Here is a 9,260-nt window from a genome sequence, read left to right as displayed (position 1 = left end):
AAAATGTTCTGGTTGTCCTACTTCTTCTAATGTGTTCTCTAATAAGGGCTCCTTTTAATCTGTTCTTTAAACCTTCTTTAATCTGGTTGTGGTTTCACACTTTGAGATGCTCCCCTGAGGCCTGCTCTCACCTCAGAAGAGGCTTGAAAACAACCATAACTTGCTGCTTGCTTTCTCAGACATGTCTATGTCTACATTTCTGGAGTCCATGTTGGTCCTGATAGACATTGCAGACTCCATCCTAGATGCCAAAATGGTCTGTGTAGCTGGCAATGAAGCACGGCACTCTTGGAATTACTTGGTGAAGATCTGATGAGACATGCAGTTTGTTGTTGCCATTTCACAACCTAGGTGAACCAACCATAACCAAAGCCAATCCCAACAACGCATTTGAAGTCCAAAATGGCATCTGGAAAAGATCCCCAACAATGTGGTATGCCTGTGGGAACAACAACAGTGCCCCAAAGCTCACTGTTGCCTTTGTCACCCCACCAGAACCAGGTGACACAGAGGTTAAAGAGCAAGGCCAGCCCCAGTGGAGGTATATCACTGCCCAGCTGTGCAGGCTTGGGAAGAGGACTGTGCTTGACAGGTGCTCAGGGCATTGCTAATGACATTGGCAAACCACTCTGGGTCTGTGTGTGTGGGAGTGTGAGGCAGGACATCCAGTTGTCTTACCTTGCTCTGTTACCAGGTAACTCACCTAAACTAAACCTATGCTCTCTTTGTGTCAATGGTAAGGTAGGTAGGCTAATAAATATATTCTGTTCTAACCTAGGGCACAAAGCTTAGAAAACTAATTTAGAAGGTTATTAGCTACTATTTAGTTAGCTGAACATGTGATATAAGTTTCCATCATGAAATATTTTCAAAATATAGCACATTTAAGACAATCTAATTCCCTTTTAAGTTTAAAATTCACATCTAAAACCTTCCCGACTTCTTCAATTTGTCTACTGTCTGAATTTTGTCCCTCTTCATTTCCTAGCAAACCTAGCATGTTTCACCCCTCCTCAGACAGCCTGGGCTCCCTGGGGATCACCATAGTGCTGCTGGCCTCATTGAGGTGCTTGGGAGTGCTTGGTTGCCTTCAAAAATCACATTAAGTAGCCACTAATTACTGATTATCATCAGATTTTTATGAAAGTAAAATATCTAAATCCTAAATTCTCTACTGCTCATCTTCAGTGCTTTGAAAACACAGAACAAGTTCAAAACTTCTTTGCTACAAGTGTGGAAATCTCCAAGTGGAGTGAAGCCACCAATCAGAATGTCTTCCAAACCACCTTGTGGTAGGCACTTCCACAGAAGAATACAGCCTGCACAGATATTCTTGGGGACTGTCCAGCTGCTTTAATTTATACTCAAATTATGCTGACAACCAAGTGACCTGGAGAACAAAGAGATTTTTTTAAGTGATTTTGTAGGTTGTTTGGTAAAAAACCTCAGTAGTGTAATGCAACCCTGTTGATGCTGGCGTCAGGTGTCACACACAATTTTGCTTCACCTCTCTCTAACTAACGGTGATTTCTGCAGATTAAAAGTGCTCTTGGAAGTGCTGAAAACCAGTCTTCCATGTTGAATCATGGAAGGCATGGTCTGCCAATCCTGCAATCCAGTGGACAGTCAGAGGGACAAAGCACTGAAAATAGAAGCCTGGCATGCATCTGGGTGGTGTCAACTAGGCTTCAACCCAACCTCTTCCTACTGTTGCTGTAACCTGAAAAATTGTGCAAATGCATTGCTGCTGGAGAAAGGAAGGAAAATGAAACAAGTCCAGAGAACAGAACTACCAGCTCACATCAGTATTCTGCCCTGTTGAAATAAACCAGGTCCTTCAGACTAAATAGGAACAAATTAAGGTCTTCTCAGGAACACAGCTGCTTGAATAGGAATGGCTCTAATCTCAGCAGTACCACAAATCCCCTTTGAGAAAATTAGTTTTTGGACTCTAAATTTTCAACTGTTCCTCGTTTTCCATGAAATAGCACTGTGCCTCAAGCACTCTAATAACATTCCTAGCTTGCTCTGCTGTAACAATCTGTAAAAACTCATCCAGGTAGATGATTTGGAGTTTAATATCAAATTGCTTTGGAGAACATCCATGGTTGGAAGTGAATAATAATATGTTTTATAATTGCTGTGGAAAAAGAAAAGAAAAGAAAGAAAGAAAGAAAGAAAGAAAAAAAAAAAGCTAAAAGAGAAGTGGTTTGCTTTCATCCATTGGGGAGCCCTGCTTTGTTATTACATTCTGTGCAATGATAATTAATGATTCCACAACCAAGACTAAAAAAAAATGTTCCCTGGCTAAAATTTTCAAAAGTAACTAATGATTTGAGGTTTCTTTGCTTTTATGTATTCAGTTTGAAATACCTCAAAGATGAACCTGGTTTTCAGAAAATGCTAAGCAATGATTTTCTGCAAATGGTCAAGCTCCCTCTCAAAACCTTCAGACCCTGTAATTTTAAGGCCATGGTAGATACTGTTTACTGGTGACAAAAGTATGCCAATTCATGACTTAGTAACAGAGCACCAGATTAGATCACAAATAAATCCATTTCAAAGAAAATACTTTAAAATTATACCTTCCTTGCACCTGCAAGAACAGACTTCTTGGCTCTTGGGATGATTGGAAGCTACTTAATGAACAAACAAACAAGCAAAAGAGGGTAGGCTAGGGACTGGTTCTGCAGTTGCTTTGTATTACTCAGTAAAAGAAAGACAAAGAATGCATACTACAGTCTTGGGTGGTGCTTGGACATGTCAGAGTACTTTTGAATGTCACTGAATGTATTGTGCCTGCCTGAAGCTGTCCTGGAGCCTGGCAGTCCTTCTTCTGGCAGGAGGAGTCACTATTAACTTCTATGCAAAGTGGGGAACCTGCAACCAAATCAGAAAGTTGATGTTTCAGCCTTGATGTCAATGCTTATTCAAAGTACAGAACAATGGAAAAAGGAGCATCACAGATGTTCTTATTTCATCCACCCAAATGATTCAGCTTCCACAAAAAATCAGAAAGGCTTCTAGGTCTTTTCCCCAGCTCAGCTGCAGTGAAGCAGCCAGAGGAAAGCAAAGGACTGAAGGAGAAAGCAAGTAACTAACCCCTTCTGAGCTCTTCTAGAAATAGTGGGGCACGAAATAAGGATACTCCAGTGTAATCACTATTTCTAGTCATGTTCAGTTAGCCCAGATTAAGAATACTTGAACCTATATCATCCAGCTTGGTTCAGTCATTTTACCAGCCTTGCCTTTTCTTTGAAGGGCAGTCCCAGGCAAGAGCAGGTGTGCTGGATGTTCAGGTCAACATTTCAAAAATATACTATTCTTCTGAGGTTCCTGCACTTTTAAGGGCAACCTTGTGAACAACCGGATCACCATGCTGCAGCTGATTTTATATGCAAGCAAAGCTGCCAGAGGTCCACTCACGAAGGCAAAGGAGGGCAGCACTTCGTAGGTGAAAGTGCCCAGCAGGAGCTGGCTGACCTGCTGATGAGGGTTCCTCCATTCTTAATCCTGAAGCTGTGCTGTGTTGGAATTATTTTTGTTAGACACCAGACAAGACCCTGCATTTGCTCAACATTCCCAGGATTATCCACTTTTGCTTTGCAGAGATTTTTGTCCCTAGTGCAAGTCCCCCTTGCCAAATCTTGTAGCTTATCTGTACATGCTCATCAGCCTTTTGCTTCAAGGTATCCTTTGCTGACAGGATTTATCCACAGACACCAAGATTTCCTCAGCAGGATAATGAAAGTGCTTATTGTTTCACTCCTGCTCTCTTTCCTTGCTATTATATTAGATTTTCCATCACTAATTATTCTTCTCTGCCTGGCTGAAGGAGAGACTAGTGTTCATCTCTGAATGGAAAAAGACTGGAAGTAAGGAGGCAGCATTGAGTACCCACACTTCTGATGACTCTGATTCCCACGGGCAATCCTCTGGTTGTGTCAGTCACCATGGCCTAGAAAAAGCTCCCTAGTACAGGAAATTCCTACCACTGTAGCTGCACCTCAGTTCCACAGACACACAGATTTCTGGGCACAGATGCTGGGTCTGGAGAGAAGGCTGTTTGCCACATTAGCCAGAATTGAAAGGTGCTCTTTTGCCTTGCTGAACTCCAATTCAGTTATACTGATGCTGATGCTGTTAGGAGTGAGGGGAGAACACATACATTGACTAACTCCATCAAACTTATTAAGTTCCATCTGGAATTAAAAAGTTTTATTTAAGGTCTATACCTGCATTTGCTTTCTCAGAGTTGCTCTAGGCTGCAGAGAGGATAAACTCTGGAGAAGGGAGTGGGAAAGAGCGCTCAGGGCCAGAGCTGCAGAGGTTGCCAGGGTCAGACAATTTGCAACACAGAAACAGGATCAACGAGAGACACACAGAGAAGCAACGATCCAGCAGATCTGGGCTAAGGAAACATGTGGCATGCTCGGGGCTGGTGAGGCAACCACGGTGGCCCATAGCAAAAAAAAGTGGGCAGCGTCACCCAGGAGTGGCAGACTGAGGGCACTGTGCACAGCATGCCCCGCAGCGCTGCATTGTTGGCAGCACACACCCCAGGCTGGCGGCGTGCCTAGGAAATAAACACTCGAAGATGAAAGCAAGCCAATGTGGGAGGTAGCAGCCAGCTCAGTTTCCAGCTTCTGATCACCTTCTTCCAAGTGGTGTTTCCTCACAGCATCCCCTTGTCCTCCTACCATGCACACATCATTGGCCTCCATCAGGAAAATCAATTACCTTACCAAAGAAGGGGTTCCCAGAAATTTCCCCAGGGAATTGCTTTTCATTCAAGGGTGTGTGCACACATTGAGAAAGGAAGTGATCTGATTTCTTCCAACAGGGTCATTGCAGCCTCATAGTTTGGAGCACCCACAACAGTCCATGGCTTTCTCAGATCCTTCCCAGTCTTACTGACAGAGCTCTCTCTTCAGATGTCCAACACATCAGTACAGAAAAATCACAGCAAGTTCCATCCTGCTTTGAGGCCTCAGAGCTGGTCCCTTACATCAATGCTTCCTCACAAAATCAAAGTATGTCCTACAGCTGTGTGGGTCAGGTTGGTGAAGCCCGGGCATGATAACCATCAGCTGCACAGTCTCCATCCTGCTGAGCTCTGGCCACAGCTAAGCTCTGCTGGTATTAGGAATTTTTCTTCTTGTTTATAGCAAGTAGCAGCCTATTTCCTTTCTTCTCCTCCATTCTATCATCAGATCTTCAAAATGAAACAAAGCACTTGATTATTCCCCTCCACCCAGTTATAAGTTCTTTGCCCTAGTAGCAGGCCAGAATGGCAGGTGTTTTCACTAGATTAAAACTGTTGGCTGAACCTTAATCCTGACAAAAATCAAGAGGACCTGCTCTACAAATATAAAGAGATAGAGCAAATCTGAGGGTTTATGTTATTGAAATGTTATACTTCTGGTAAGTTTTAGGTATCTAGCAGAAAAATATTTACTGCATACTGGAAAGGAAAATGCTACAGTTTGCTGCAGAATTAATTAAAAAGTGAAATAGCCTGTAAGTTGAGGTTAAAACTGACTTACGGAACTTTTATACAAGTCGAGTCAGTGTTAGATAAGTGCAGAAAATACTGTTGTGGTTTAACTGCTGGTTTCCTCCTCTTTATTGCCTTCCCTTCAGGTATTTATACACATCAGTAAGACCCACTTCTAAGCCTTCTCTTCTCCAGCTGGAACAGCCTCATCTCCTCCAGCCCTTCTTCACAGGAGATGTGCCCCAATCCCCTAATACCTTAGCGACCCTCTGTTGAACTCTCTGCAGTAGCTTTGTATGTCCCTTCTGCTGAGGAGCTTAGCAGGTTCAGCCTCACCAGCGCTGGGGAGAGGAGCAGAATCAACTCCCTCAACCTGCTGGCAACATGCAGCCCTTGATACTGTTATCTTTCTCTGCATCAGGGGCCTGTTGCTGGCTTGTGCTCAACTTGGTGCCCACCAGGAGCTTGAGGTCCTTCTCACAAAGCTGCTGGGAGAGCCCCCTGCATGTACAGGGGCCTGGGGCTGCTGCTCCCCCAGTGCAGGACTCTGCATTTCCCCATGTTGAACTGTTAACCAGACCCTGGCTATGCTGGCTCTGTATTTATTTTGCCTGTTGTTGTTACGTGTTAGCACATTCTTTCTTGCACTGTTTAGGTAGGACTGCCAAGTGGCAATTCAGCTGCATTTGTGAGGGGTGCACATGAATCCTTCATGAGTGCTACCCTACTCTAAAAATGTAAATTCACACATTGGCCTCATCAGTATCATTTTGAATGCAACTAACATCAATTATGTATGTTTCATTATACTTTTCATCCTCTTCCGAGGTGCAGAATTGCTTATACAGTGTATTATTTCATCTTTGGGTTTTTTTTTTGCTGGTAATGTGTATACTAGGCTGTGTTCTGTGTGCTGAAGTATTTTAAGCTTTCTCTTCTTCAAACTAATCCAGGGTGGTTACCTCAGACTCTCCTCACAGGGCAAGAGCTGCACCTTCCCCTGGACCACTTGGTGGCTTCCACTGTACTTGTTTTAGTTTGTTGATATTCTCCTTGCATTTTGGGACCCCAAACCGGACACACTATTCCACATGTAGCTGAGCAGTAATAATTGGTCACTCTCATTGGCCTACTGGCTATGCTTCAAGTGGTATGACCTGGGATGCCCCTGGCTGCCTTTGCTGCCAGGACACACTGCTGGCTCATGGCCAACGAGACCCCACATCCTTTCCTGCACAGCTGCTCCACAGCCCACCAGTCCCTACCCTGCACTGTTGCAGAGGCCTGCTCCTTCCCAAGTGTTGGACTTGTCAAAATTCCTTGTATTTGTCCTTGCAGAGTTTTACAGACATCCTGTCAGGTCATTCTCCCAACCTGTCTAGATCCATTTAAATAGCAGCTCTTCCTTCTGCTGTCACTGTTCCCGCTTTAGCACCACCTGCAAACTTGTTGAGGACACACCATTTCCTCCTGAAAAGTCTCTGAGAAAGATGCCAAAGAGAGCCGCTCCTGCCATTCTCTGCTTGCTGCTCCCTTCTAGCAGAGTAAACCCACGGGCCCTTCCCTATGAGCCTGACATCTACGCATCTTTTCTCCTCTAAGTGTCCACCCTCTGCACTATACTGTCCGCTTTCTGTCCCGTGTGTCTGCCAGGTGCAGGAAGATGCGATGCTGTTTTCGAGTACCGGCTCTTTTCGCGCTGGTGCAGCAGCGAGCGATTCCTTTGCCCGACGTGATCAGATCTTACTTCACCTGCACTTCGGCCACGCCATGGATTCGCTCCCCATTACACGGAGGAAAAACTATTTCGAATGGGGTATTACTCCCCAAAACACCGACGTGTCTCCAAGGGTCTCCAGGCGCAGCCTTTGCTGCCCCTCCGGCGTGCAGGGACCGGTCTGACTCCTCAGGCGCAGCGCGGGGCGGTCCCTGCCAGCGCCGCACCCGGCCGTCTCGGGAGCCGCACACGGACAAACCGCCTCCCCAGCGCTGTGCCGGCTCTGACGCCGAGTGTCAGGGGGAATTCCGGCTCCCGGCGGGGCGGGAGCTCCGCTCGGCCGCCCCTTCCCTTCCCTGCCGCCGCCTCCTGCCGCCCGCCCCGCACGTCACTCCGCCCGGGCCCAAGATGGCCGCCAGCTGGCGGGCCCATTCCCGGCGCGGGCGTCGCGCCCGACTCCAAGATGGTGGTCAATGGAGGCCACCGGAGACAGCCTAGCGGGTCAGCGCCAGCGCCGCGCCCCGGTTGGCTGGGCGACGCCCCGCCCCCGCCAGCCCGCCACTCCCATTGGCGCCGCGGGGGGCCAGGCCGGCTCTCATTGGCCGGCGAGGTGTCGCTCCCGGTGTCTCCGCTCCGGGGCCCGGGGAACTATTTTACATTGGGCGGAGGGAGGGAGGGGGCTCGGTCCGGTCGCTCCGGGAGCGGCACCGGCGGCGGGCCCGGGCCGGGGATGCTGCGGGCGCTGCCCCCGCCGGGACGGCGCTGAGGCGCCGCTGCCCCCGCCGGGACGGCGCAGCGGTAGGTGCTGCCTCCGGTCGGGGCGCGGGCGCGGTGAGCGGGCGGGACCCGCCTGCGCCGCTCGCCCCCCGGCGGCCACGGACGGCCGCGGCCCCGCTGTGCCCGCCGAGGCCGCGGCTCCGTGCGGGAGGGAGGCGGGAGCTGCCGCCCCGGCCCGGCCCGGCCCGAGGGAGCCGGGGGAGGGGACGGCGAGGGCTCGGCTGTGCCCGCGGCCGGGAGAAGGGCGCCCGGGGCGGGGGAGGCGGGGAGCGGCGCGGGGGGGCGGCTCCGTGCGGTCCCGGCCGCCCCGCCGAGGGCTCGCACACAGCTCCGGGTGCCGGGCCCGAGCCTGCCCCGGCCCGACCGGGGGGCCCGGTGTCGGCACCCGGGTGACCGTGGGGCTGGTGCAGGAGCAGCGGGGTGGTCGGCGGTCCCCTGTGCCCGGGTGTGCGCTCACGGTTTGTCCGTAGGGAAATCCCCGGCAGAATTAGCACCCAAGAGCCCTCAGGGCGCCCGGCCCCCTGTTAACCCCCGCCGCCGAGGGGCCGCCTTAAGCTCAGGCCGTCTGCCTTCCTGAGCGCTCATAAAAGTTTGCAAGTGGTCTTTATAAGCATCTGACTGGAAGTTGTGAATGGTTTCTTGGAATTGTAGGAGCAGTAAATCGAGCTATTTCTGTTAACTTTGTACTTTAGTATTTGCCCTGAATCACAGTATCTTAGTTCCATGGAATAAATTTCTGACTCTGAATATTTATTTCATCAGGGTTGTGTATCATCTGGTGATGTGGTCTTATGAACCCAGCATGTGCAATAGTCTGTTTCCATTCCCTGAATACTGACAGAATGCTCTCCTCTTTTTTTTTTTTTTTTTTTTTCCTCTCCTGTAAAGCTTGTTGAAGTTTTCTCCACTGTTTCTGATTGTAAGTGATAAATGTTACACTGTTCATCATACAGTGCCATACCCCATTCTGTGAGGTGTGATCCCTGGCCATACCACACAGACCAAAGATGCTTTCTCACTGGAGCTAATTCCAGTATGGTTTGGGAATATTGCATCCTTAGAAATCTTGAGGTGTGATCCATGCAACTCAAGACCTTGTGTTGTGCAAGTTTTTGTCAATAAAGCTTTTCAGTGAAGATTTCTTGCATCTCTCAGCCTGAGCATAACCCCTGTTACCTTGAATATCCCCAGCTGATGAGTTTGCTGCAGTGAGACATTTGAAAGGAGGCAAGTTTCCAAGTTAGCAACCTCCTACTTCATTCAGTTGTC

General features: G+C 48.6%; 1 protein-coding gene across 3 annotated transcripts in view; it reads left to right on the top strand.

The window, feature by feature from the left end:
- The first annotated feature begins 7,975 nt into the window (after window positions 1-7,975).
- SOCS5 (suppressor of cytokine signaling 5) overlaps window positions 7,976-9,260 on the top strand; it is a 76,236-nt gene continuing 74,951 nt past the window's right edge. For all 3 annotated transcript variants that reach the window (XR_014589523.1, XR_014589524.1, XM_083856844.1), the window contains exon 1: window positions 7,976-8,012. The gene's annotated coding sequence lies outside the window, so the exon portion shown is untranslated. The remainder of the gene's footprint in view (window positions 8,013-9,260) is intronic.

The sequence above is a fragment of the Zosterops lateralis genome, assembly GCF_965231275.1.
Source record: "Zosterops lateralis genome assembly, chromosome: 3".
NCBI lineage: Eukaryota > Metazoa > Chordata > Aves > Passeriformes > Zosteropidae > Zosterops > Zosterops lateralis.
Note: the sequence above shows the minus strand (reverse complement) of the source record. Positions and strands in the feature narration are given on the sequence as shown.